Source organism: Schistocerca cancellata, chromosome 2 (genome assembly GCF_023864275.1).
Source record: "Schistocerca cancellata isolate TAMUIC-IGC-003103 chromosome 2, iqSchCanc2.1, whole genome shotgun sequence".
Lineage (NCBI taxonomy): Eukaryota > Metazoa > Arthropoda > Insecta > Orthoptera > Acrididae > Schistocerca > Schistocerca cancellata.
The window spans coordinates 705,878,061-705,903,535 of NC_064627.1; the positions used below are offsets into that span (position 1 = coordinate 705,878,061).

The 25,475-nt window shown below is 38.1% G+C and overlaps 1 protein-coding gene across 1 annotated transcript in view; it reads left to right on the forward strand.

The window, feature by feature from the left end:
• The window catches only part of LOC126162499 (T-cell activation inhibitor, mitochondrial-like), a 318,261-nt gene that overhangs the window by 292,281 nt on the left and 505 nt on the right, over positions 1 to 25,475 (forward strand). The window lies entirely within an intron of this gene.

A 25,475-nucleotide genomic window follows, 5' to 3' on the forward strand; every position in this document is an offset into this window, starting at 1 on the left:
ATTAAAAATGTTTCCAAAATGTGTTGTTTCTGCTGGGAGTGCTGGAAAGCTCTACGCCTGTGTATGAAACCTTTACCAGCCAAAGGACTGATACGTTTTACGGCTCCAAGGGAAAGTATATAGTCACTTAACATGGAAAAATGTACTTTCTCCCAGGGTATAATGTATTTTCACTTGGGAAAAAGTGCGTTTTCCCTCAGAAAAAAGTGTTTTTAACTAGGAAATCCAGGAATTCTTTTTAATCTTGTCCATGTATACACTCTGATTTATCTTTTTGCTTGTAGCTTTCTTCAGGGGCTATAGTTTGACAAGTCTTGAAAATAAATCTACAGCAATAAACAAATAGGTGTATCCTTTAGTGTGGGGTAGTTGTCCAAATAAATCTATGCCTACTAATTCTGACTCACCTTTTGGAATAATACTCTGCATAAAACCTTTGTGTTTTTGATTAACAACCTTCACTCTTTGGCATCTGTTGCATTTTACTAAAAATTTTCTAACTCTGCTAGCAGTGTTGAAGTAAACATACTTCCAAATCTTTTGAATACATTTCATTGTACCACAATATCTGAAAACTTTGGAGTATGCATATAACAAAAGTGTGATTGTGTTCCTGAGGCCAACAGACTTTTCAGATATCTGAATCCAAAGTGTGTCTTTCAAATGAAACTCTTTTATAAACCTGGTAATATTGTTTTACTCTGTCATGACCCCTCTTTCCTAAATAACTTTCTACCAACTTTCACTCATCATCTTGGTTTGGATTTTGTCTTAACTGTTCACAAATTTCTTCAGTTTCTCTTTCTTCCTTAGATTATATATTATTTTGAAATTTCTGTTGTTCTGAATGTTCTCCTTTTCATGTTCGCTCCACACTGGTAATCTAGATAAAGCATTTACTATGATGTTTTGTTCACCTTTTATGTACTGGATGGTATAACCAAACTGTTTCAAATAAACTGCCCACCTGGTAATTCTGCTGTGGTACAATTTGTTTTCTTGTACGGTGTCTGTTCCATAAATTCTGGAACTTTGTCCATAAAATTTTTTCTATGCTTACCTTTTACTTATTGTGTGCATAGTCTCCTTCAAAATACTCTCCTCCATAATTGATACACCGCTCCCAATGCCGTTTCCACTTGGAAGCAGTCTTGGTACACCTCTTGCTGGATCACGCAAAGCACCATCTGCTAATTTTCTTTTATCTTGTATGTCATTACAAATCTTTGTCCTTTCAAGGGGGTTTTCAATTTTTGAAATTAAAAAGAAGTTTCCAGGCATCAGGTCTGGAGAGTACAGAGGATGAAGCAGCATAGTTATTTCGTTTTCTGTGCGGCAGTCATGCACCAACAAGGATGAATGTTCAGGTGTGTTATTGTGATGCAAGAGCCATGAACTGTCTCACCACATTTCAGGCAGGCCGTTTCCTTCTCACAGGCATTGAAACATGTCTCGATAGTACCACCGATTAACAGTTTGTCCCTGTGGCAGAAATTCGTGATGATATAATCCTTCATAGTCAAAGAAAACTATCAGCATGACTTTGACATTTGACCTTAACTGACAAGCGTTTTTTGGTCTCTGAGAACATCATAAGGTCTTTCTAGTCTTGAGTGATGAGCCATGGGATGAACTTGGCAACAAAATGATGAATTCCAAGAAGCTGTGTCAAGATTTCATGCACAATCCAGCTGAAATGCTACATTCTTCTCCAATCTCTTGGACAGTCAGTCTTTGATTGGCATGCACGATTTTGTTAACACTTGTGACATGAGCATCATCAGTACAAGTTGAAGGGTATCCTGAACAAGGATCATCTTTAATTTCCGTCTGACCATTTTTAAACCATGTGAGTCATTTGTAACACAGAGTACAACATGAGCACTCATCACCTTGGTGATAGGAAATTCTGTATAATATTCTGTGTTCTTCAGTCTATCTCCTTAAATTACCAGAAATTCCACAAAAACGACTAACAATATCTACTAAACAAATTTCATTCCAAGTACCAAAAGAAATCTCAATGTATAGGGCACCAGGTATTTCATGCTTATCAATATTTTCATCTTCTGCTGGTAAATCATCTTCACTCTTCTTAAAATTTAAATCAGGGTTCAACTGTAGTTCATTAGCTGGTGTAGGCTGTAACGCACTCAATGGCAATGTACAACTAGACTGTGTATCTTCTGAAACTGACACATCACTTTCATATGTGGCTGTGTGTTGACTTAATGAAACAATCTATCTGTGTTCAAAGTACCACAAGGTGTCTGTGTGTGCTTAAAATTAGCATCAAATTAAAATTTGTATCACAAACTGGATTACAGTTAACTTCAACACCATTTGATCTGTTCAAAACTTCATCTATCTTATTACTAATCTGCCTAGTTTGTTCATCTTTATCACTACAGCTGGTCTAGATCTCACTGACATCAGTGGGGATTAGTTCACTCTCAAGTACCTTCTCCACTAACATCAAAGCACCTTCATAGAGTCCTATAATCTTACTACTTACTTCATCAACTAACACTTCTATAAAAATCATACCATCTAATTCACCACAGAGTAATGCCTCATATGAACATCAACAATATCACCACATCTACTAAAATCATCATCAAAATAATCAGTAGTATCACTAGCATCAATATGAACATCCAATTCTATGTCAAAACTCTTTACAACTAAATCATCATAAGTATCATTTATGTTTGCGCCAGTAGGCATACAAACAGAATCAGTTATCAAATAATCAGCCTCCGTAGGTACAAGAGTATCAACTTCTGCCACATCTACCACAGATAAGACTGACACAGCATCATCACACAAGAAACTGGCAAAACCATATTCATCAAAGTCATTACACATAGCCTCATTACAAAACAACACACTGGTCATAAAAAAGACTAGTCAACTCATCACCATAAAGTTCAAACTGATTTTCCACCTTTCTGTCTCATCTTTGCTCATCTCTTGTAGCATGAAATCCCAAAATTCACTCCCAAAATTAACTGTGTTTACCTGGTAATCACTACTGCGTCTGGTGTAGTGTTTCTAATCTGAACCATGTCTACCTCTTCTACTGTTAGCCTGATTTCTAGTAATTCTTATCACCTCAAACTGACAGGCTATAAATGAGGTGGCTAGCTATTTTCCTGACTCTTTTTCCTATTCTAATTTGATCTACTATTGTTTCTCCTCTCACTATTATTATTTTGGTGATTTTTGTGGTTATTATTATTGTTGTCATTATTCCTATTCTGCTGTGATGGTTATTACCATAACTGTTATTTCCTCTATTTTTATAATACTATGCCTATTTTTGTTGTTGTGATGGTGTTCAGAGGGCCTCCAACTTTTAATTGGTTCTCTCTATTGCCATTGCTGTTATTTGACCAGTCATTATTTTCCCATGCACAAACCAGTTCGTCAACATATTTAAGAAATTTTTCAAGCAAATAGTCTTATCTGTAGACCAGATCCTATTGAACACGGTTAGGCAAGCGCTGTTTCAGTGCATCAGTTTGTATGATCTCATCTAATGGCTTATCAAGGTGTGCTAATTTCTTAACCAGTCCCTCACAAAATTTGTGCATATTCATATTGCCTTCATGATATGTGCTATAATTTAGGAATTCTATCTTAATTCTGGCTTGTTTACTTTCTGATCAAAATTTGTTCAAGAATAATCTTTCAGAATCAGTAAAAGTAATTTCTGGGTTAATAAGCTGCTTAGCCTAGAACAAAGCTTCTCCATCCAGAAATTACTTTGCTAATTTAATTTTAAGTAGTTGTGACATACCAGATGCAGATCTGTCCTTGCACTGGTATATAAATCCATGGGATGCAGTTTAAACTGTCTCAGGAAAAATTTCAGTGTAACATTGTTACAATTATTTACAAACATGCTGCCGCTATTATAGGCATTACTAAACATATTTGTTTCCAAATTGTCTACTTTGAAGTTGACTGAAGATTTTGAGCAACAGTATCTACTTTATTGTTAACAGAAGAAATTTGTTCCATGACAAACACTGAATTTAATTTTAATTTTTCCTCAGTATAATTACTCTCTGTCTCAGTATAGTTTTGCATTGTTTTGAACTCAGATTTTCTCCTACTTAACTTGTCCATGACAACACTTTCAATCTCTTTTACTTGTCTTGCGCTACATCCACTTGATCATTAACCAATTTTAATTCAACATCTGTGAATTTCTTCAATCAGTCAACTTCTAATTCTACATTATCTTCTCTCTCATTAGTGGCCTCTAATTTTTTATGTTCTTTAGCAGTATCCTCATTAATTGATTTTAGACTATTACTTAGTTCTTTGAACTTTACATCTGTTCTCTTAAATTTTTCATCCATATTTGTACTAACATTTTTAAAATTATCAGCCATTTTCTTATTTGTTCTGATAATTTACAATGTAGTAACTGAGAAAGATGTTCAATTAAATTAATGGATGTCCTATGTGCTGAAAACCTTGAAATGGTGATGATGAACTGCTGGATGCATTTCCGCTATTCTGATCTGGAAAAGTTTAAGTTTCGAGTCGATGCAGATAAGCTGATGTCCGAATATGGTCATCACGCCTATTTGATCTAAATTAGTTTCATTCATAAGGTGAAACTCTTTATCGAACAGATCACACAAAAACACTTCTCCTAACAAATTTTTCCCGTGGGCATGCAACTTTACTCTATGTTTAAATGGTGATGGCGTCCTCTTGGGTAAAATGTTCCGGAGGTAAAATAGTCCTCCATTCGGATCTCTGGGTGGGGACTACTCAAGAGGATGTTGTTATCAGGAGAAAGAAAACTGGCATTCTACGGATCGGAGCGAGGAATGTCAGATCCCTTAATCGGGCAGGTAGGTTATAAAATTTAAAAAGGGAAATGGATAGGTTAAAGTTAGATATAGTGGGAATTAGTGAAGTTCGGTGGCAGGAGGAACAAGACTTTTGGTCAGGCGAATACAGAGTTATAGATACAAAATCAAATAGGGGTAATGCAGGAGTAGGTTTAATAATGAATAAAAAAATAGGAGTACAGGTAAGCTACTACAGACAACATAGTGAATGCATTATTGTGGCCAAGATAGACACGAAGCCCACACCTACTACAGTAGTACAAGTTTATATGCCAACTAGCTCTGCAGATGATGAAGAAATTGATGAAATGTATGATGAGATAAAAGAAATTATTCAGGTAGTGAAGGGAGACGAAAATTTAATAGTCACGGGTGACTGGAATTCGAGTGTAGGAAAAGGGAGAGAAGCAAACATAGTAGGTGACTATGGATTGGAGCTAAGAAATGAAAGAGGAAGCCGCCTGATAGAATTTTGTGCAGAGCATAACTTAATCATAGCTAACACTTGGTTTAAGAATCGTGAAAGAAGGTTGTATACATAGAAGAACCCTGGAGATACTAAAAGGTATCAGATAGATTATATAATGGTAAGATAGAGATTTAAGAACCAGGTTTTAAATTGTAAGACATTTCCAGGGGCAGATGTGGACTCTGACCACAATCTATTGGTTATGAACTGTAGATTAAAACTGAAGAAACTGCAAAAAGGTGGGAATTTAAGGAGATGGGACCTGGATAAACTGAAAGAACCAGAAGTTGTAGAGAGTTTGAGGGAGACCGTAAGGGAACAATTGACAGGAATGGGGGAAAGAAATACAGTAGTAGAAGAATGGGTAGCTTTGAGAGATGAAATAGTGAAGGCAGCAGAGGATCAAATAGGTAAAAAGACGAGGGCTAGTAGAAATCCTTGGGTAACAGAAGAAATATTGAATTTAATTGATGAAAGGAAAAAATATAAAAATGCAGTAAATGAAGCAGGCAAAAAGGAATACAAACGTCTCAAAACTGAAATCGACAGGAAGTGCAAAATGGCTAAGCAGGGATGGCTAGAGGACAAATGTAATGATGTAGAGGCTTATCTCACTAGAGGTAAGATAGATACTGCCTACAGGAAAATTAAAGAGACCTTTGGAGAAAAGAGAACCACTTGCATGAATATCAAGAGCTCAGATGGAAACCCAGTTCTAAGCAAAGAAGGGAAAGCAGAAAGGTGGAAGGAATATATATAGGGTCTATGCAAGGGCGATGTACTTGAGGAAAATATTATGGAAATGGAAGAGGATGTAGATGAAGATGAAATGGGAGATACGATACTGCGTGAAGAGTTTGACAGAGCACTGAAAGACCGGAGTTGAAACAAGGCCCCCGGAGTAGACAACATTCCATTAGAACTACTGACAGCCTTGGGAGAGCCAGTCCTGACAAAACTCTACCATCTGGTGAGCAAGATGTATGAGACAGGCGAAATACCCTCAGACTTCAAGTAGAATATAATAATCCCAATCCCAAAGAAAACAGGTGTTGACAGATGTGAAAATTACCGAACTATCAGTTTAATAAGTCATGGCTGCAAAATACTAACACGTATTCTTTACAGACAAATGGAAAAACTGATAGAAGCCGACCTCGAGGAAGATCAGTTTGGATTCCATAGAAATGTTGGAACACGTGGGGCAATACTGACCCTACGACTTATCTTAGAAGAAAGATTAAGGAAAGGCAAACCTATGTTTCTAGCATTTGTAGACTTAGAGAAAGCTTTTGACAATGTTGATTGGAATACTCTCTTTCCAATTCTGAAGGTGGCAGGCATAAAATACAGGGAGCGAAAGGCTATTTACAATTTGTACAGAAAGCGGACGGCAGTTATAAGAGTCGAGGAGCATAAAAGGGAAGCAGTGGTTGGGAAGGGAGTGAGACAGGGTTGTAGCCTATCCCCGATGTTGTTCAATCTGTATATTGAGCAAGCAATAAAGGAAACAAAAGAAAAGTTCGGAGTAGGTATTAAAATCCATGGAGAAGAAATAAAAACTTTGAGGTTCGCCGATGACATTGTAGTTCTGTCGGAGACAGCAAAGGACTTGGAAGAGCAGCTGAATGGAATGGACAGTTTCTTGAAAGGAGGATATAAGATGAACATCAACAAAAGCAAAACGAGGACAATGGAATGTAGTCGAATTAAGTTGGGTGATGCTGAGGGAATTAGATTAGGAAATGAGACACTTAAAGTAGTAAAGGAGTTTTGCTATTTGGGGAGCAAAATAACTGACGATGGTCGAAGTAGAGAGGATATATAATGTAGACTGGCAATGGCAAGGAAAGCGTTTCTGAAGAAGAAAAATTTGTTAACATAGAATATAGATTTAAATGTCAGGAAGTCGTTTCTGAAAGTATTTGTATGGAGTGTAGCCATGTATGGAAGTGAAACGTGGACGATAAATAGTTTAGACAAGAAGAGAATAGAAGCTTTAGAAATGTGGTGCTACAGGAGAATGCTGAAGATTAGATGGGTAGATCACATAACTAATGAGGAGGTATTGAATAGAATTGGGGAGAAGAGGAGTTTGTGGCACAACTTGACTAGAAGAACGGATTGGTTGGTAGGACATGTTCCGAGACATCGAGGGATCACCAATTTAGTATTGAAGTGCCACGTGGAGGGTAAAAATCATAGAGGGAGACCAAGAGATGAATACACTAAGCAGATTCAGAAGGATGTAGGCTGCAGTAGGTACTGGGAGATGAAGAAACTTGCACTGGATAGAGTAGCATGGAGAGCTGCATCAAACCAGTCTCAGGACTGAAGACCGCAACAACAACAACAACAACAACAACAAATTCTTTCAGAATTGTCACATGCAGTATTCTGTAACTGATTATATGGTGTAACAAGGAAATCAGTTCCTACTATCAAATTGTTTATACACTGAAACTAGAGAAAGACAAGAAAATCGGTAAATGTACTCATCTAACAAAATTCATGGTTTTGGCAATGGTCCACACTTTCACATGTATACTTTTTGCCAGATTAGTCCACTCACATCCAAAGGAAGCATAGCAATTTTTGCAGTCAGTTATTGTATGTAACTTAACACATATTAGCGCTCTGAGCAGACTGCGCTTCCCATTTCCTTACAACACATTAAGGGGGGTAGGACATCAGACAGGCCGACTTGGAGCAGGAGAGGCACCACAGAACATTTTAATTTCCACTGTCTATTTAAAACTGTGGTAAAAATTGAGATAATTAACTATAAAATTTGAGTTTTTCTCCAAACATGAAGATTGAATTCATCGAAGAATCTCTCTTACTTATGAATAAAAGTGTACCTATTGCAACAAATGCAGCAAATAGTAAGTGAAAAAATGATGAAAGTTCACATGCTAAAAAAACTTATTTTGTTACTTTTTGAACTTTCACTGCTATGAGTAGGAATCCTGAATCCTTTCTGGTCATGCTGGCAAAGTTTTATGAATTTATTTGTAAAAGTATAGACAGTGGAAATTAAACTGTCCTGTGGTGCCTCTCCTGCTCCAAGTCGGCCTGTCTGACGTCCTACCCCCCTTAAAATGGAACTGTTGATGGTGAAGAAGTGAATGTGGTGTGGGATTTGTATAATATGATTTGCTGATAGTTAAAATGTTTGCAGACTTACAAAAGTTGAAAGTTTATGCCAAAAGTTTCACAGCCAGAATAACTGTGTGAACCACAAGGATTTAAAAAATTGGCCTTCACCAGCTGAGAAGCAACTGTCTCATCAAATTGTGTGAACTGGAAAAATGTAGAACTGTTCTTTAATTTAAAGATGAAATATTGTTATCAGAAATGTCTGTGAAGTTTACATAACTTGCAGATTTTCATTGTTTAGGATAGGTTCACTGCCCAAGCTCATCTGCTGTGCTGCTGCACAAAACTCATTGTGTAATGTACAAAACAAATTCCAGGTGCAACTTTTCCACAAAATTTATTTGTGCACAAGGTATTTATATGATTTACAGTAATCTTTGACAATCAGAATTCACAAATTTTAAGAAATGACAATTAAAAATGTGTAACAGAATTGATTCACATACATAGAAAAATAGCAAAAATAATACTTTACAATTTTGTGTGGTCACAGACATAATTTTGTTAAGAATTCTGAAGTAATGTACAAGCTTCCAGAAAATAGTAATGCATATTGCATTTTATTTCATTACAGTCGAAAGAAAGAATGAAAAGTTATCTACCATGTGCATGAAATTCAAATAATATGTTCATCAAAACAAGCTAGCTGATTTGCCAAAAGTAAATTTGTTGTTGTTGTTGTCTTCAGTCCTGAACCTGGTTTGATGCAGCTCTCCATGCTGCTCTATCCTGTGCAAGCTTCTTCATCTCCCAGTACTTACTGCAACCTACATCCTTCTGAATCTGCTTAGTGTATTCATCTCTTGCTCTCCCTCTACGATTTTTACCCTCCACGCTGCTCTCCAATTCTAAATTTGTGATCCCTTGATGCCTCAGAACATGTCCTACCAACCGGTCCCTTCTTCTTGTCAAATTGTGGAACAAACTCCTCTTCTCCCCAATTCTATTCAACACCTCCTCATTAGTTATGTGATCTACCCATCTAATCTTGAGCATTCTTCTGTAGCACCACATTTCGAAACTTCTATTCTCTTCTTGTCTAAACTATTTATCGTCCATGTTTCACTTCCATATGTGGCTACACTCCATACAAATACTTTCAGAAATGACTTTCTGACACTTAAATCTATACTCGATATTAACAAATTTCTCTTCTTCCGCAACGCTTTCCTTGCCATTGCCAGTTTACATTTTATATCCTCTCTACTTCGACCATCATCAGTTATTTTGCTCCCCAAATAGCAAAACTCCTTTACTACTTTAAGTGTCTCATTTCCTAATCTAATTCCCTCAGCATCACCCGACTTAATTCGACTACATTCCATTATCCTCATTTTGCTTTTGTTGATGTTCATCTTATATCCTCCTTTCAAGACACTGTCCATTCCGTTCAACTGCTCTTCCAAGTCCTTTGCTGTCTCTGACAGAATTACAATGTCATCGGTGAACCTCAACATTTTTATTTCTTCTCCATGGACTTTAATACCTACTCCGAACTTTTCTTTTGTTTCCTTTACTGCTTGCTCAATATACAGATTGAATAACATCAGGGACAGGCTACAACCCTGTCTCACTCCCTTCCCAACCACTGCTTCCCTTTCATGTCCCTCGACTCTTATAACTGCAATCTGGTTTCTGTCCAAATTGTAAATAGCCTTTCGCTCTCTGTATTTTAACCCTGCCACCTTTAGAATGTGAAAGAGAGTATTCCAGTCAACATTGTCAAAAGCTTTCTCTAAGTCTACAAATGCTAGAAACATAGGTTTGCCTTTCCTTAATCTATTTTCTAAGATAAGTCGTAGGGTCAATATTGCCCCACGTGTTCCAACATTTCTGCGGTATCCAAACAGATCTTCGCCGAGGTCAGTTTCTACCAGTTTTTCCATTCATCTGTAAAGAATTCGCGTTAGTATTTTGCAGCTGTGACTTATGAAACTGGTAGTTCGGTAATTTTCACATCTGTCAACACCTGCTTTCTTTGGGATTGGAATTATTATATTCTTTTTGAAGTCTGAGGGTATTTCGCCTGTCTCATACATCCTGCTCACCAGATGGTAGAGTTTTATCAGGACTAACAAATTCCAGGTGCAACTTTTCCACAAAATTTATTTGTGCACAAGGTATTTATATGATTTACAGCAATCTTTGACAATCAGAATTCACAAATTTTAAGAAATGACAATTAAAAATATGTAACAGAATTGATTCACATACATAGAAAAATAGCAAAAATAATACTTTACAATTTTGTGTGGACACAGACGTAATTTTGTTAAGAATTCTGAAGTAATGTACAAGCTTCCAGAAAATAATAATGCATATTTCATTTTATTTCATTACAGTCGAAAGAAAGAATGAAAAGTTATCTACCATGTGCATGAAATTCAAATAATATGTTCTCAAAACTAGCTAGCTGATTTACCAAAAGTAAATTTATAAGATGCAAAAATTTCTTTGTACTCATTGACATAGCAAGTTTGCATGAATTATGTAGTGATTATTGAAAGCACAATATTCCTAACATGTCCACAAACTTGTTATTGAGTGCATAACATAATAGCAGACTGAGATTTTACAAAAGGTGCATTGTACATTAACCAATTAATTAAGCATAAAATAAATGTAGTCTCTTCAGAAGGTGGCAAAGGATGCCCAAGGAGCTGTTTTGTCACACACTGTTGAAATGTGAAAAGAGGTTAGTGTACCAAAGGAAATGGTTGTAATTGTATGTTCCACTGAACAATGTATTTTTCTGGTACTGGAATACCACAGATTACAACACAGTTCTGTGGCAACAAGACATAGTTTTCAGACATGATATAATGTTCCAAAAGGACTTGATGTGAAAACCATTTGCAATCTCTTTGCCAAATTCCAGTGGATAGGCAAAGTGCCTGATGATCTCTTGTGGCCCTAGGCAAACTGTAGTTGTGATAATGCTGCTATGGTTTCTGGAATTATTCAGCAAACTCCAAAGAAATCCATCCAAAGAATTGCAGCAGAGACTTATTTGAAGCATTCCAGCATGCAGAAAATACTGAGAATGAGCCTTCAAATTTCCATTCAAAATCCAGAGCTACCTGTACAAGCTGTGCAAAAGAGGACTGACTTTGCAAATCAGATTTTGAAGGATTTGATGTCGGCTGCCTCTGGTTCACCTGAATGGAGTTGATGATAAACGCAACTGACGAGTTTGTGGTTCCAAAAATCCTCATTTGTGTGAAATGAAACCATAGTATTCTCCCAAAGTTACTGTTTTGGCTGTGGTATGCAACAGAGAAATTACTTGCCCTTTTTTGTGCCAGAAATGATCACTAGTGAATGTTTTGTTGCAGTTCTGGAACAACTTTTTGCCACACAGCTAGTGTAGGATGATTGTCCAGGCACTGAGTGGGTCATGCAGAGTGGGGCAGACCACATTGCATCAAACAGGTGTTTTACTTTTTCGATGAATACTTCGAGAACAGAGTCATTCCATTTGGCCTCTATACTTGCGTGATCTGACTCTTTGTGGCTAATTTTTGTGTGTACATTGAAGGACACTGTCTACCATTCCACCACACTGTACGAGCTTCAGTCGGCGCTGTGTGTGGCACCTGAATCCATTTCTATTGAGACACTACAGTATGTGATGGCAAATTTAAATTTAGTTTGTACTAGTGGTGGATATTTTGAAAAGATTGTGATGTGATAGCAAAGACTGCTTGCAGGAGACATGTTTATTTTTGAACTCAGATAGTGTGTGAGGTTCACAGAGTACAGCACCATCTGTTGGCAGCTTTTCAAACTGTTTCTAAACTTCTGAATGAAATTTTTACAGCTTTCACAATAAACACACATTTTGTGGCATTCAGCAGTCAATTTTAGTTTCTGAGGTATTTAATTTTGAAATCAAGCTCTCCCCTGCTGGACGCCCTGTATATGAACATAACATAATCTACCACAAAGTGTCATCATATAGTCTGTGAGCTTTATCACTTACAAGCATGACCTAAGTGCAAAAGGTAACTCACTTGCAGCCTTTCCATGGTCAAGTAATTTTATATATATATATATATATATATATATATATATATATATATATATATATATATATATACTCAAAAACAAAGATAATGTGACTTACCAAATGAAAGTGCTGGCAGGTCGACAGACACACAAACGAACACAAACATACACACAAAATTCAAGCTTTCGCAACAAACTGTTGCCTCATCAGGAAAGAGGGAAGGAGAGGGAAAGACGAAAGGATGTGGGTTTTAAGGGAGAGGGTAAGGAGTCATTCCAGTCCCGGGAGCGGAAAGACTTACCTTAGGGGGAAAAAAGGACGGGTATACACTCGCACACACACACATATCCATCCACACATATACAGACACAAGCAGGGTAAACATGGTCCATAGTAGGCTGCAATGTGATTTTTATTTAATCATGCTATTAACTAATTTCGATAAATGTCATTGTCAAGCACTTGTAAAACCAACATGTAAAAGCACTATATTGTCTGCATACATTGCCATGCATAAATAATGCTTTACATGACTCACATTAAGATAAAACATTACTTTATCTTAATGCTAGGTGTGTAAAGTGTTATTTATACCAGACAATGCAGTGCTTTTCCTTGTTGGTTTTACAGGGGCTTGACAATGACATTTACTTGAAATTAGCAAATAGCATCATTAAATAAAAATTGCAGTACAGCCTACTACAGATAATGTTTATGTTTATTAAACATCTGGAGGCTGTGGATCCTCACAAATACAAAGTTTTATATAAGTGTCTTGATATGTACACTGCTGGAGCTCATTCCCATTTACTTCTTGACTTAGATCATATCCTGTTGCCTGATTGTGTGTGTTTTAGGAGAGAATAAATTTCTCTTCATAATTTGGAAATATTAATACAAGGTTAGTCGTTAATGCCTCCTTAAATTTCTTTAACAGCCAGTCATCCACTCTTCTTTAACACTTCCAGTCATTGCATATGCTCCTGCATATTCTTGGAGAAGATGATAATATCATCCAAGTAAACCATGCACTGACATATCATCAACCTTCCCAACACCCCACCTAGCAATGTGGCCAGTGCACTCTTTAGACCAAACAGCATCCATTGGTATTGGTAATGCTAAATGCTAAATGCGGTCTGTGGCTGGTCTTTTGGCACTAGTTCCAACTGGTGGTAATCACTTTTTAGATCCATTTGGAAAAATACTTCCATTGACCCAAGTAATCCAATGTTTCCATATTTTTTGGTATAGGGTGTGCATATGTAACCGTTGTAGCATTTAAACAATGATAATCACAACAGAACCAGTACTTTTTTGTCTTATCAATACCAACTGGTGCTTCTTGAGGACTATTACTCTCTTCAATAACACCATCATTGAATTACTGATTGATAAATTCCTCTTTGTTGGTTGTACAAGAGGTGTTCAGTATTTGATGCATTTTTTTCTGAAAACAGGTAGGTTTTATTCATGATTCCAGAACCCTGTATTATTTCACACTCTTTTGTCTACAAAATCTTATTTTTTAGTAAAATCTCCATTCAGTGTGACAGCCTAATGCCACCGTACTGGGAGGGCCTGTATGCGTGCATGGTACCACTGTACTGGTTGACATCAGAGACATCTTGCTGCATCAATAACCTCCCTATCATTCATGTGATGGTTCTTGTGGAGTGCATCTTTCATTAGGCCAGATCAATGACAATCAGAAGATGCATGATCTAGGTTGTAGGGTGGATGAAGAAGAACAGTCCAGTGAAGTTTTGTGAGCTCCTTTCGGGTGCATAGACTTGGGCGAGGCCTTGAGTTGTCACAGAGAAGGAGAAATTTGTTTGCAATTTTGCAGTAATGGTCATGCTGAAGTTATTTCTTCAGTTTCCTGAACTTATTAAAAAACACTCCCAAGTTGATCATTACACCATGAGGGAGGACATCAAACAGAATGACTTCTTCAGAGTCCTAGAAGAATGTCACCATGACTTTACCTGCTGAGGGTGCAGCTTTGAACTTTTTATTTGGAGTAGAGGTGGTGTAGCATCTCTCCATGGATTGCCCTTTTGTTTCTTGTTCAATGTGATGAACCAATGTTCCATCACCTGTGATGGGGTGATCAACAAAACAGTGTCAGAATCAGCCTCAAAACGCACAAACAATTCTGCACAGATCGTCTTTGTTGCTCTTCTTTTAGGCAGCAAGGAATCCAGCAGGCACATGTCTTGAGTACCCCAACTGCTAGATGAGTGTATCAGCACTACCAACAGAGACATCCAATTGTGCAGCAAGGTGCCTGATTGTGACTCACCAATCACCTTGAATCACAGTGTGTGCACATTCTGACATTGCAGGAGTCACTGCTGTACGTGGCCAGCTGGCACACAGTAAATAAGACAGATTTGTATGAACCTGTTGTGATGTTGACAGATGCCTTGTCTCACTGTGCTTTTGTTCACCACTAGGTCTTGATAGACATTCTGCAAATGCCTGTGAATATCTGTGATACTCTGGTGTCCGCCAAAAGAAACTCAGTGGCAGCTCTCTGCTTGGAATGCATCTCTATTAGAGATGCCATTTTGAAGGCTACATATAGTGCCACCACCTATCAGAACATCATGAAACTATAGGGGCTGAAGCGGAATATTCCATGACCTCTCACAGCCCTTTTGCCGAAACCACTTCATCGGCAGTGAAATTTTCCACATTAACAGGAAACATATATTCTCCATGACTTCTTGGATGTGTACTACATTACAAGTACAAATCAGTGTGATGTATTCAGTTTGTTGTTGTCCACCAATGGTTCTGTCCACCAATGGTTCTACCACACACAAAATATTATAAGGCACGTCGGTACTTATGCTCACCCAGAGTAGTTTCCTGTGTCCTGCGGCACTCTGCCATATGAACTGACCTTTAATGTTTGTGTACACTGTTGCTTGTTTCTACCCTCATGAGAGGAGTATCCTGTGACAGTGTATCATTTGCAGTGGCCTCTTGCAGTCAGAACAGTCTTACACTGAGTTCAAAAATGTGCTGTGAAAGATCAGTTTTTGCATGATGTTTTCTTAAGATGCCCAATCCCAAGATTGCGTAGTACCCCTCACCTACATGGGGCAAATCTTCCATATTCTCCCAGAAGTGCTATGCTCCAATGTGAAGACTGAGCATTATCAAAAGCAGTGGTGCAACATCATTGTTCCCTACTCCATGTGACCTGTAATTTGGAGGGTTCAGACACTTCCTTCTCGAGAGGTCCAGTTTGCTGCAGAGACATGTAGTCCTGTGTCTAATAACATCGATGTTCCATACCATTTATCAAGCTAAGCAGCAGTTCACCTCTGTATACATTTTTGTAGCGCTGAGTTTTACTGGGAATACCATCTGGGAGTTATGGAGTCCCCATTAGTGTTTAATGACCATTTACCATGTCCTTGTCAATTATGTTTCATACTCCTACCATCCTGCACGTGGTATTCCACTACTCCACACTCATAGCATTGTGGTTTGTGACACTGCTTCCAAATGTGATCTATGGGCCCACATCTGTCAAGAATGTGGCCATATCCTTTGGGTTTCCCATTTGTACCTGCCAAGTAATGTTGGCTGCAGCAACAGCCACTACCAGCATTCAAAATTAACCACAAAAATGTGTTGAATCATTAACCATCTTGACACTGATCACTGGTGTTCATCATGCTCATAGTGTTGTCACACACTACATGACTGAGTACGAGGCAGTTAGTGGCCTGACAAATTGCACTCCGTGCATCTTACTGGATGTATGATATTTTAGTCTTCTATGAAATTTCACTTTAACTGAGATAGCACAGCAGGCTCCTCAACCACACCTTCAGATTCTTGTGGCAGTCAATTCTCCATACCATACTAGTTTAGAAGAATGGAGGATAGCTACAAAAATAACAAGTCTGTTCACCACACTGTGCCATAGGAAATGCAACCTGGAGCTAGGTATGACATCACAACTGGAGCATCATTTCTATGAAAGGCAGCTGTTGATGTTGCAGCAACTATTGCTGTCACCAAAACTGTGGCCCATCAGAAAGGTGTTCACCAGCAGAAGGTAGTCACCCATCTCATGACTCAACAGTGCAGTGGTGCCAAGTTAACTGCATGCAGACTTCAACTCAGGCAGAGGTCTGCAGCTATGGACAGCAATGCTTCACAACAATGGCTGGCTGCTTCATTTTGAACTGTGAGCTGCCTTCTTGTAGTCATCGGCTGGTAGTGATGGCATTGCTTGGCAGACTGTACCCACCTGGAAACTACAGAGCACAATCTGAGAATGATGGTCTGATTTGGGTGGTATGTACTGTAGGTGAGTTGGCTGGGTAATTTTTTTCAGACAGCAGTACTCACTCCCACCTGTGAAACGATAGTCAGCAGTAGCAGATGGGCATTGCTGGGCAACAGTGATTTAATTTGACCCAATTTTCCTGTCAAGTCAGCTCCTTCAATTTATGGATGCACTGGCTGGTGTCTTCCACTTCGTCAGTGACCTAGTGTCCTGAACATGTGCTATTGCTGCATATTTCCTGGTCACCAGCCTGGTGGGCACTTGTTCCTCTATGATATCATTCCGCTGATCGACAAAGGACTAATTCATCACCCTCAGCAAAGCTGTGGTGCAACAATATGGGGAAAAAATGTTTTCCATGTGAATTACATTACATGATTTTCCATAAAATAATTATTACTAGGTAAAATAATAATGCCAACATTTGACTTTTATTATTATTATTATTATTATTATTATTATTGTTGTTGTTGTTGTTGTTGTTGTTGTTGTTGTTGTTGTTATTTGATAAAATTATTTTATGATGTCTGTATTTTTATAATGTTATGTGCTTGATTTACTAATTTTGTAACCAAAGATGAAGTTGTCATTTATGATGTTTTTATCAATTACTGTTTCACACAGTTAGTGCCACTAGTTCAAAGCAACTTCAAGAGCAAATTCTCCTTAGAATTTTTAAATGGCATCTACTATTTCCAGTAATTCATCATACAAATTAAGAAAAATTTTTATGCTTGTCTTTATGGCTACATTTCCAGTCAAATCACTGGAGCTAAACTACTTTCAAACTGGCAAGTTTTAAATCCTTTCTTCCACAGTTTAAGACGTGTAAAGCTTACCACAGTGGAAAACCTTAGAGAAGGAAAAAGGAAGAAACAAGTAGTTTATGGAAGTGACAGTGAACCTCTTTGACATAGCTTATTTAGATGCTTTGGAACAAATGAAAAGTTCTGAATTCTTGAGTGCTAAAGGACAGTCAACCTTCGTGGTTAGTGCAGATCAAAAACTAAAACACAAGGAAGAAAGATCACTGAAGTCTAGTCCCATTGAAACTGCAAGGAGAAAAGTGACATATAAAGAAAAGAATTAGTGTTTTGACACTCACAGCTTGTTCCACAAGAAGCAAATGCTTCATCATCAACCAGGAACACATTGCTGGTGCCAACAGTCAAAAGCTGTCTGTCATCATTCAGTAAACATCAGAAACATTAATAAGCACAGCAACAACAGTTATGTTACAAGCAGGCATAGATGATGAAGAGAATAAAGGAAAATATCAACTGAAGGGGTACCATCTATATCAGAGTGAGTGTTCTTTCTTTCCAAATGTCAAATTCTCATCTTTCATCCTGCATCATCTTTCTAAAAAAAACCTTCAGTTTGGATAATGAGCCTTGTTACAAAAGTGGTATCCAAAGAAGTCAGTAGACAGTTGTATGCATAAAGAGGTATCATACTCATCCAAGATTACAATGAAATTACTCCGAAAGAGAAATATAAGAAATTGTGATTTACAGATTGTTGCTGAAGGCTGTAAAAACACTCAACTTTTAAAAAAAATCCATTCATAGGAAATAATTGTTCTCATTATTTACATCTACATCTACATTTATACTCCGCAAGCCACCCAACGGTGTGTGGCGGAGGGCACTTTACGTGCCACTGTCATTACCTCCCTTTTCTGTTCCAGTCGCGTATGGTTCGCGGGAAGAACGACTGTCTGAAAGCCTCCATGCACGCTCGAATCTCTCTAATTTTACATTCGTGATCTCCTCGGGAGGTATAAGTAGGGGGAAGCAATATATTCGATACCTCATCCAGAAACGCACCCTCTCGAAACCTGGTGAGCAAGCTACACCGCGATGCAGAGCGCCTCTCTTGCAGAGTCTGCCACTTGAGTTTGCTAAACATCTCCGTAACGCTATCACGGTTACCAAATAACCCTGTGACGAAACGCGCTGCTCTTCTTTGGATCTTCTCTATCTCCTCTGTCAACCCGATCTGGTACGGATCCCACACTGACGAGCAATACTCAAGTATAGGTCGAACGAGTGTTTTGTAAGCCACCTCCTTTGTTGATGGACTACATTTTCTAAGGACTCTCCCAATGAATCTCAACCTGGTACCCGCCTTACCAACAATTAATTTTATGTGATCATTCCACTTCAAATTGTTCCGCATGCATACTCCCAGATATTTTACAGAAGTAACTGCTACCAGTGTTTGTTCCTCTATCGTATAATCATACAATAAAGGATCCTTCTTTCTATGTATTCGCAATACATTACATTTATCTATGTTAAGGGTCAGTTGCCACTCACTGCACCAAGTGCCTATCCGCTGCAGATCTTCCTGCATTTCGCTACAATTTTCTAATGCTGCAACTTCTCTGTATACTACAGCATCATCCGCGAAAAGCCGCATGGAACTTCCGACACTATCTACTACGTCATTTATATATATTGTGAAAAGCAATGGTCCCATAACACTCCCCTGTGGCACGCCAGAGGTTACCTTAACGTCTGTAGACATCTCTCCATTGATACCAACATGCTGTGTTCTGTTTGCTAAAAACTCTTCAATCCAGCCACACAGCTGCTCTGATATTCCGTAGGCTCTTACTTTGTTTATCAGGCGACAGTGCAGAACTGTATCGAACGCCTCGGAAGTCAAGGAAAATAGCACTACCTGGGAGCCTGTATCTAATATTTTCTGTGTCTCATGAACAAATAAAGCGAGTTGGGTCTCACACGATCGCTGTTTCCGGAATCCATGTTGATTCCTGCAGAGTAGATTCTGGGTTTCCAAAAACGACATGATACACGAGCAAAAAACATGTTCTAATATTCTACAACAGATCGACGTCAGAGATATAGGTCTATAGTTTTGCGCATCTGCTCGACGACCCTTCTTGAAGACTGGGACTACCTGTGCTCTTTTCCAATCATTTGGAATCTTCCGTTTCTCTAGAGACTTGCGGTACACGGCTGTTAGAAGGGGGGCAAGTTCTTTTGCGTACTCTGTGTAGAATCGAATTGGTATCCCGTCAGGTCTAGTGGACTTTCCTCTGTTGAGTGATTTCAGTTGCTTTTCTATTCCTTGGACACTTATTTCGATGTCAGCCATTTTTCGTTTGTGCGAGGATTTAGAGAAGCAACTGCCATGCGGTCTTCCTCTGTGAAACAGCTTTGGAAAAAGGTGTTTAGTATTTCAGCTTTGCGCGTGTCATCCTCTGTTTCAATGCCATCATCATCCCGGAGTGTCTGGATATGCTATTTCGATCCACTTACTGTTTTAACGTAAGACCAGAACTTCCTAGGATTTTCTGTCAAGTTGGTACATAGAATTTTACTTTCGAATTCACTGAACGCTTCACGCATAGCCCTCCTTACACTAACTTTGACACGTTTAGCTTCTGTTTGTCTGAGAGGTTTTGGCTGCGTTTAAACTTGGAGTGAAGCTCTCTTTGCTTTCGCCGTAGTTTCCTAACTTTGTTGTTGAACCACGGTGGGTTTTTCCCGTCTCTCACAGCTTTACTCAGCACGTACCTGTCTAAAACGTATTTTATGATTGCCTTGAACTTTTTCCATAAACACTCAACATTGTCAGTGTCGGAACAGAAATTTTCGTTTTGATTTGTTAGGTAGTCTGAAATCTGCCTTCTATTACTCTTGCTAAACAGATAAACCTTCCTCCCTTTTTTTATATTCCTATTAACTTCCATATTCAGGGATGCTGCAACGGCCTTATGATCACTGATTCCCTGTTCTGCACTTACAGAGTCGAAAAGTTCGGGTCTGTTTGTTATCGGTAGGTCCAAGATGCTATCTCCACGAGTCGGTTCTCTGTTTAATTGCTCGAGGTAATTTTCGGATAGTGCACTCAGTATAATGTCACTCGATGCTCTGTCCCTACCACCCATCCTAAACATCTGAGTGTCCCAGTCTATATCTGGTAAATTGAAATCTCCACCTAAGACTATAACATGCTGAGAAAATTTGTGTGAAATGTATTCCAAATTTTCTCTCAGTTGTTCTGCCACTAATGCTGCTGAGTCGAGAGGTTGGTAAAAGGAGCCAACTATTAACCTAGCTCGGTTGTTGAGTGTAACCTCCACCCATAATCATTCACAAGAACTATCCACTTCTACTTCACTACAGGATAAACTACTACTAACAGCGACAAATACGCCACCACCGGTTGCATGCAATCTATCCTTTCTAAACACTGTCTGTGCCTTTGTAAAAATTTCTGCAGAATTTATCTCTGGCTTCAGCCAGCTTTCTGTACCTATAACGATTTCAGCTTCGGTGCTTTCTATCAGCGCTTGTGTGCTCACCTTGTGTTTTGGTGTGATAGATGTTGTAAATTTAAATGTGTTTCTCTTATTGAAGTTATGTGCATTTTTTCCTGTTTTTCAGAAAATTTATCCTTGGAACTGCAGCAGTTGCTTTGATGTTCCCCGTGACAAAGTTTCTTAGAATCAAAAAACAAATGGATAAGATGGGAAATTGTGTAGCATTTTTGAATGGAATTAATTAATCCTTATACTACTTCAGGGTGTTTGGGGATTGCCTAGCAGTTGTCCTATTTAGCAGAAATTTTGCAGACTCTCTTTTTTGGTGATCATAACATGATTATATAGTAGGAATTGTACCATTTTAACCTCTTAGTAATTACCAATAACTAATGGCCACCTTAATGTACCATGATACGTTTTCTTTTAATTTTTTGACCATAATTAAAAAATCTGAATCCAAATAGAATAATAAAAAAGACTATTTTATGTGTTTAACAGCAGTGGACATGATGGTAATGCAGAACTGTAAAAATCATGAATGTTGAATTTTCAAAACTGGAAGTTTCCTTTCCATGTGGTACAAGACTAGGAAAAAAAAAATAAAGATGTAGGTAGGTGGCAAGGGTAGTGATGTAAACTGCATTTTCTTAAAGGCTTGTATGAAGAGAGAAGATGATTAGCAATGTTCGTCTTCCCTTTTATAAATCAGATGTAAATTAAGACTCACAGAATATAACTTTTAAACTGGCTAGAATTACTCGAAAAGACACTTCAGTTAGCTAAAGATAGAAAAAATGTAATTACCACACAAAACTGTGAAAGTGATTTGAAAGACACATACATAAAGATGAAAGTATTTTGAACTTTCAGAAGAAAGCTGCTTCATTTATTAGAAGGAGAGAATGAGTACACTTGATCAGATACTTTGGAAAGGATTAAACAGTGAAGTTACCCAAGATCTTAGGCCAAAATACATAGCAGCATAGGACAAGATACAGGTTAATATCAGAGAGCAACAAACTAGATAACATACTCATTCAGAAAGCTGAAATTATTCTGCCTGAGATTGTTAATGTGTCATCAAAATTTCTTATGACTTTGTGATAGAACAACATACTATGCAGACCTGCATTTCACTACTTCTTGCCACTTCTTTTGGAAAGCTGAAGAACACATTTTCCAGCATAAATCCCATGGTTTTTGTACAAAATTCTTGAAGTGTAATATTTATACTTGCTGTGAAAAAGCACATGACATTGTTTTGCATGTATTCATTGTTACGTTTGCTATTATTTTTGCACACATCTTCATGTAAGTATCCAGAACATCTCTGTGACTTTGTCACTGACTCCAGTTTGTGTACAGTGTACTTTAGGTCACCTGTTAAAAGAACTTCAACTCCCTAGCCTTCTCTTTGTACATTAGATAGTTTAAATGACAGATTATATGTGTTGAATAATTAGTCTGCGGAATCAACATGGAGGCATTGCTGGCCCTTGGCTGTGATGAGGAGGACTGTGAGATAATGCCTACTCTGGGTTTTTAATCTCAGCATCATTCATCCTGATCATCTCCCTGGACTATAGGCACTAGGGCAGTTGCACTGGATAGCTCTCTGGTGTCCTTATCAAGTGGAGTATGCTGGCTGTGGGAACGCTGTTACTGGCAAGCACTCATGATATCTGTGGCTTTATCATGGAAGTCAAACTGGAGTGCAAAGTAAACTAAATATTCCACAGTGTATAACAGTTCCCTAACTTAAAATTTGTTTCCACAATAACAGCCCATGATCGTTACCTGCAATGAATGCAGGTGCTAATCATGCCAATTTTTTTAACGTGGTTTAAACAAAGCATGTATGTCCCTCAGTTCAAACTTGTATGAATGGCATTTGCTCTTAAAAATTCTCATCATTTTCTATATTGTAAGTGAATTATCAAACTGTTCAGTATATTTGATATGAATATAATAGAGGGAAAAATTCCACGTGGGAAAAATATATATAAAAAACAAAGATGCTGTGACTTACCAAACGGGAAAGCGCTGGTAGATAGACACAATAAAAAACACACAAACACACACACAAATTTCAAGCTTTTGCAACCCAAGGTTGCTTCATCAGGAAAGAGGGAAGGAGAGGGGAAGATGAAAGGATGTGGTTTTTAAGGGAGAGGGTAAGGAGTCATTCCAATCCCGGGAGCAGAAAGACTTACCTTTGAGGGATTTTACATATGTCTGTGTGCGGATGGATATGTGTGTATGTGTGTGTGTGTGTGTGTGTGTGTGTGTGTGAGAGAGAGAGAGAGAGAGAGAGAGAGAGAGAGAGAGAGAGTATACCTGTCCTTTTTTCCCTCAAAGGTAAGTCTTTCCACTCCCGGGATTGGAATGACTCCTTACCCTCTCCCTTAAAACCCACATCCTTTCGTCTTTCCCTCTCCTTCCCTCTTTCCTGATGAAGCAACCTTGGGTTGCAAAAGCTTGAAATTTGTGTGTGTGTTTGTGTGTTTTTTTATTGTGTCTATCTACCAGCACTTTTCCGTTTGGTAAGTGACAGCATTTTTGTTTTTTATATGTTGTTGTTGTTGTTGTGGTCTTCAGTCCTGAGACTGGTTTGATGCAGTTCTCCATGCTACTCTATCCAGCGCAAGCTTCTTCATCTCCCAGTACCTACTGCAACCTACATCCTTCTGAATCTGTTTAGTGTATTCATCTCTTGGTCTCCCTCTACGATTTTTATCCTCTACGCTGCCCTCTAATACTAAACTGGTGATCACTTGATGCCTCAGAACATGTCCTACCAACCAATCCCTTCTTCTAGTCAAGTTGTGCCACAAACTCCTCTTCTCCCCAATTCTATTCAATACCTCCTCATTAGTTATGTGATCTACCCATATAATCTTCAGCATTCTTCTGTAGCACCACATTTCGAAAGCTTCTATTCTCTTCTTGTCTAAGCTATTTATCGTCCACGTTTCACTTCCATACATGGCTACACTCCATACAAATACTTTCAGAAACGACTTCCTGACATTTAAATCTATACTCGATGTTAAGAAATTTTTCTTCTTCAGAAACGCTTTCCTTGCCATTGCCAGTTTACATTTTATATCCTCTCTACTTCGACCATCATCAGTTATTTTTCTCCCGAAATAGCAAAACTCCTTTACTACTTTAAGTGTCTCATTTCCTAATCTAATTCCCTCAGCATCACCCGACTTAATTCGACTACATTCTATTATCCTCGTTTTGCTTTTGTTGATGTTCATCTTATACCCTCCTTTCAAGACACTGTCCATTCCATTCAACTGCTCTTCCAAGTCCTTTGCTGTCTCTGACAGAATTACAATGTCATTGGTGAACCTCAAAGTTTTTATTTCTTCTCCATGGATTTTAATACCTACTCTGAATTTTTCTTTTATTTCCTTTACTGCTTGCTCAATATACAGATTGAATAACATCAGAGATAGGCTACAACCCTGTCTCACTCCCTCCCCAACCACTGCTTCCCTTTCATGTCCCTCGACTCTTATAACTGCCATCTGGTTTCTGTACAAATTGTAAATAGCCTTTCGCTCCCTGTATTTATACCCCTGCCACCTTCAGAATTTGAAAGAGAGTATTCCAGTCAGCATTGTCAAAAGCTTTCTCTAAGACTACAAATGCTGGAAATGTAGGTTTGCCTTTCCTCAATCGAGCTTCTAAGATAAGTCGTAGAGTCAGTATTGCCTCACCTGTTTTTTTATATATGTTAAGTATATTTGTTATTCAAGTGAATACATGTTGTAACAGGCCTCTTTCATGCGTGTTTTACTGTGATTTTTCAGTATGTAAGGCGAAAAGGTAACTGCTTATTGTATAGTGGAGCTATTGCATGGTTGACAGGCACGTAAACAAGATTGGAATCATTGCTAAGATTTTGTATGTTCTTTGCTTGGAACATATTGTCCAAAAGCTTTCTGTCTTGTTTATGTGCCTGTTAACTGCTCAATTCTTTGACGTTGTATGTATTGCACCCAGGACTTCCCTGTATCATTGTAGCAGACAAAATATTCTAAAAGAAAATAATGTTTATTTTCACAGCCTCACTCAAATGTATGTGTAATGGAGACTGAGAAAAATCAACTTTTTTGAAATATAGAGTTGTCACCACTCACAATGAAATGTCCATTGTCAGTGTTTGAAAACAATACACAAACAGTTTTTCTATGATTAACATTTATAGTATTTTGCACTGTCAGTTCATCCTTATAAGAACCAGCATCCTTAAAAACTGGAATGAACACTGATGAGAACTGGTTAAATTTGCCTGCAAGTTAATGCAAGTATATTTATATACTCTCCACTATTGC